The 5,418-nt window shown below is 39.4% G+C and overlaps 1 non-coding gene across 1 annotated transcript; it reads left to right on the top strand.

Annotated features, from left to right (window-relative positions):
* Positions 1-413: 413 nt before the first annotated feature.
* LOC136502445 (small nucleolar RNA R71) lies at positions 414-521 on the top strand. Its single transcript, XR_010770583.1, has one exon. It is a non-coding gene; the product is annotated as a small nucleolar RNA R71 (small nucleolar RNA).
* Positions 522-5,418: the final 4,897 nt, after the last annotated feature.

Genomic DNA, 5,418 nt, shown 5'->3' with positions numbered 1-5,418 from the left:
GATTCTATCCTTGTTTCTGTTGTTGTGGAGTAGAGTTGTTGATGACAATGTTTGCGACTTCTTGATATTCTAGGAAATCAACTCCCAAATATTCTCCACATATATTTTTGGGAATTAAAAGCATCTTGTATGGCTTGACGATCTTTCTTGTAATTAGCTCGCTATTCAAGCTAATTTAACAAGATGTCCATCTTTGTTAATAGTGCAGACACCTCTTCTGGTACTTCTTTGCTCTTATTGCATGATTGGATATTTCATTGAGACCAACTTGATTAGAGGCTATCTTCTCCATAAGAGTTTTAGCTTTTCCAAGGGTGAGTGATATAAATGATCCCCCAGTAGTTGCATCCGGTTGTTTATGAGCTTTCTGAGTTAACCCATGGTAAAAGCTTTGCATGAGCAACCAATCTTCCATCCTATGATGAGGACAATCTAAAATGTATTCTTAGAAATGTTCCCATGCTTTTGGAATGGTCCCTCCTTTCTGCTGTTGGAAATTGGAAAATTTTCCTCTTAAGGCATTGGTCTTGCCTGTAGGGAAAAACTTTGCTAGAAAGGCCTTCGAACATCTTGCCCACGTGTTGATGTTATCTTTGTTGGTGTAGAACTACTGCTTTGCCCTTCCCACTAATGAGAATGGAAACAGGTGGAGTAGTATGATGTTTTGAGCAACATCCTTGATGGCAGTTGTGTTTCTTATCTCTAGGAAATTTTAAAGATGAGCACTAGCATCTTCATGTGCCTTTTCACTGAATGGAGTAGCTTGCACCATGTTGTTGAGGCTTGGCTTGAGTTCAAACTCAAGGTTATTGGTTTTGAGTGTTGGTCCAGTACAGATGTTCTTAGTGCTTGGAGCAGAGAATTCACGTAGAGTCTTGTCAGCCATAGCTTTAGAAACTGGTGTTGAGGTTCCTCTTGATTGGTTTGATTGTGATTGATAGAACTTGTTGATGAATTAGAACCAATCCTACAATACCCTATATAAGATATGAACAAAGACAAACAAGGGTAAGCCTACTAAAGTAGAGGTGTTATAATTTCATCAATAAGTACTTATTTGATCAATTCTCTATAGCCTTGTGCCCCTTCCCGGCAACGGCGCTAGAAATACTTGTTGGCATTTCTTAGCATCACCTTAATACTAAGTTGTCATCTCTAGCAATGATGCCAGAAATGTGTTGTTGGTAATTATTAAGAACACTTGTAAATTTATATATATGTATTAAGTATCTACAAGTGCACAGATAATATACCACTGTAGCATTTCACTCGGGAGTTGCCATGTATTGTTACTTATACTTTGTCCACAGGGAGGAGCGATGGGATTGGCACAAAGATATTATCAAATATGTATACTTATGATAAGATCACTCTCATGCTATAGCAGGGGCAAGTCAAATGATAAATAAATGATAAGTGTAAAGCATTGATAGTAATCCAGAGATAGAAATAGATACTCATAAATATAGTATGGCTAGGCAAGAGATTCGTTAAGAGGAAAAGATTCCTAAGGCATTCCTTATTTACTAAGTCTTTTGTACACCCAAGTATATACACTCTCATCTATAGCATAATTAACTTTGGATCTATGCATATGGAACATTACTAAGGAAGATCAAGAATAGAGCTTGACTCCCTTTGCAATCAGGTTCTACTTGCTCTACAAACAGAGACTGGACTACAAAGGACTCAATAGAAGTGTGACATCCGGATCTACCACATGACCCAGAGTGTAGAATGCATCCATAGGTAAACAATATTTAAGCACCATGCTTACATAATGTCGACCACTTAACTCACTCGAGTATTGAGCTAAGTGCTTTACGAACGTATGCATATATTTATAATCAATCATAACTATATCAAGCATATAACTAGAGCAAACTATGAACATAATAAATAGCAACATAATATTGAAGTAACACAAAGTCATAATAATAGATATACAATGGATATACCGGCCTCCAGACGGCAAATCTAGAATCTTGAGCAATAGCCCAAACTCTACTTGAATCTTGCTAGCTAGCCTATACTAGAACTTTGAAGAATTGGAGCTCTATTCTCTTCTCTCTTGAAACCCTAATTTTGGGTCTAATCTTGACTTATGGCAGATTCAGATGCCCGCAAGGACTAGAATATATATAGGCCAGAGCGTCAATTCTAAACCCTCGGATCAAACCAACTTAAATAAACGGCGTAGATGTAATCCCTAAGGTGGTGGAGAACTGACGTATGAAGGAGGGACTACCATGTGGGACCAAGGGGCTGGCTGGCCTAGGCCCCACCTATCATCCCCTCAGGGTCTACTTCGGTGACATGGCTTCTGGTGTCCTCTGGAACCTTTTGTAGTAGTTTTATTGTGGATAAGCGTGATTTTATTTGACATTTTGATCCTCCTTGATAGTTTTCTAGATAAACCCTGCTGAAAATGTAGATTGACCAAAACTCATGGAAATTGTCAGTTTAAACCCCTAAGTATATGTTGGTGATCATTTTCATACATTTATTCAAGTTATATTGATGGTTTATGATAGATGGTAACTACCATCAACAACGACCTGACCTCCGGCTTGTTTGTGAGTATCCATCATGACTTGTATTATTATTTGCATGGCTGCAATAAACGACTGATCTCTTGCAAGTCACAGTATAAGTTAGTTATCGATCTATATTGTTATTTGTAAGGCTGCAACAGACAACTGATCTCTTACAAATCATGGTATAGATTAGTTATCGATTTGTATCAACATTTACAAGGCTACAACAGATGACTAATCTCTTGTAAACATTGGTATTGATCAAAGTTATCGATATCGTGTTAAATAGTTTACTGTTTAACACAATATCACTAATTGCACGATCTAGATTAAGATTTATTGGTCTTATTATTTTGATCTATAGTCTGTTGATTACCATCACAGTTGAACTCAATTCTTGACGTTAGATCCTATGTTGATGACTAATCTATCTCGATCCTGATAGTACATGGCGGGTGCTTGAAGTCATGCTCTATTAAGAGATAGATTCATTGGCCGCCAGTATTCGATGTGATCCCGCTATCAATGCTGCATTAGATGACTTGATCTATTGATAGCGTGTAAGATTGGATATTGTCGGTTAATAGATCTATCTATTAATAAGAGCATGGCGCCAGCCAGCCACCATGCCTACATTGTCTATTTAGCCGATGACTTGAGCTTCCACGCGTATGACATACTTTCATGATTTCTTTGTGATATAAGTAGATCTATCGACCGCTGGTCTCTGATATAGGGTCCTACTATCAATGCTACATCAGACAACTTGACCTATTGATGGTACAATAGATTGGTTCTAGTTGTTTGTAGATTTAATTGTATCTAACGGATGAGTGATCGTATGCTGTATGACATGACCACTGGAATCGGCTATCTTAACTGATACCCTCTTTGCTGAGGATGTATTGGCTGTTTACATGCTTTTACTTGTTTTTGTCTTGGTTAAAAACTAGTATGTCTATCACATGTATGCTTACATGACTATCATTACTCCTTTCGCATGTTTTCATGATCATCGGCTAAGTTAGATCCATGCAACCAAGTGAATAATGATTGCCAATATGCTTGTTTTGATTACATTACATCATGGACATATAGGATATCGACTCTTTAGTCGATAGCCTTATCTTGATGGCCACTTGGCCATATAGTTGGAACTGTCTGGACAAACACCGACATGTTACACCTTAAATTATTGATCAACTTTCTCTCCTTGTCAATTATAGGGTCAAATTGACTGGCACACCCTCGATCATGACCATCTGGTCTAGTGTCCACTCCTAAGCCTAGAGAGAGCTCAGGATCTGCTCCACGTGGTTTCTCTCGACTTGCTGCATGTCGGTGGCTCCCCATTGCTTTTTGCCATTGACACCACTTAGGAGTCTTGGGGTGCAGTATTCTTGCCATTTCCATTTGCCATGCCATTCATAGTTGGAGCCGTGAAGGTGCAAATAGTAGTTTTGGCTGATTGGGGGATGTTATGTTTTTTTCTTGCGGTATCCCCAACCTGCTCTTTTTGTAGTTATTCATCCTAAGCCTACATAGTGACACAAGGGCTTGGCATAATGCTATAATCAAGCTTTTGTTGCTCTCGGACTGCCTGTGCTTTCACCTTTACGTGTTCTCTTGTGGTATCTAGACTTCATGAGCTTTCAATTTGCTTTTGTACAACCTTTTGCTCCAAAGGCGAAAGGATTGTGGAACGACTAGAACAGCTAGACTGAGATGCCACCTATTCTCTATTTTTGAACATGCTTTTGCCATAGTGGTGCTACTTTCACTAAGCTACCCCTAAGTATTGCTCTGATGGTAATATGTCTACTACTCTGTTCTTGAAGTTGTGGTTTGATGCTTGTTCTGGGTGCCTCGGTCTCCCTTTTATAGGGTTGTTGGAGGTATGCCTTCTTTACTTCTGGTTGTTGGGGTAGGTGGTAGTGTTTACTTGAAAGTACAATGCAGAATTAATGCTTTCTCCTTGAGCGTTTCTGTTTTGCTTCTTTGCCTTATACAGAGTAGGAAACTTTTTCCTTTGGTTTATTGCTTTTTAGCCTCATCTTCTTGCTTTTTGCACTTGCGGGGTGCTCGTTGGCATGTATGCTTTCATCGCCTCACCCTCACACATTTTTGTATGGTCGAGGTACATAATTAGCCCATAGGCTTTTGTTGCTTTGCCCTCTCGCATTCTCAGAGGGTAGAAGTCCATAATGAGCCCGTAGGTTTTCGTCGCTTCGCCTTCTCATGTTTTTGGAGGGTCAGAGTCCATAATGAGCCAGTAGGCTTTCGTTGCTTTGCCCTCTCATATTTTTAGAGGGCCAAAGTCTATAATGAGCCCATAGGCTTTCGTCCATCCGTCCTCTCATATTTTCAGAGGGTCGAAGTTCATAATGAGCCCATAGGCTTTCGTTGCTTCGCCCTCTCGCATTTTTGGGGGGTCGAAGTTCATAATGAGCCCGTAGGCTTTCATTGCTTCACCCTCTTGCATTTTTGGAGGGTCAAAGTTTGTAATGAGTCTATAGGCTATCTTGGTTGCAAAGCCTACATAGAGATCTATTGCGAAGAGAATAGGTTGAGCAACCTCATACCTACGGTTGATGCAGTCGATAAGCAAGCTCTCACTAGGCTTGTTTCGACACTTGTCTCTTTTGTGCTCTTTTTTATGTGGGAAATGTAAATGTTACTGACTTAACTGGGTACAAAGGATTGCCTCATTAAAAAACCTCACACCTTTTAGCAACGGCTTCCCATGTGAGGAAAAAGAGTGCAAATCCCCTTCATCTTAATAAAAAAATGAGAAAATTGTAAATTACATACGACTACTAACAGACTATGGTGGATTGTACTGGTTATGGGTAGAACCATCATAGATTGTTTGCATTCCAAG

Source organism: Miscanthus floridulus, chromosome 13, assembly GCF_019320115.1.
Source record: "Miscanthus floridulus cultivar M001 chromosome 13, ASM1932011v1, whole genome shotgun sequence".
Classification (NCBI taxonomy): Eukaryota; Viridiplantae; Streptophyta; class Magnoliopsida; order Poales; family Poaceae; genus Miscanthus; species Miscanthus floridulus.
The sequence above is the reverse complement of the archived record's forward strand: the minus strand, read 5'-3'. Positions and strand labels throughout refer to the sequence as shown.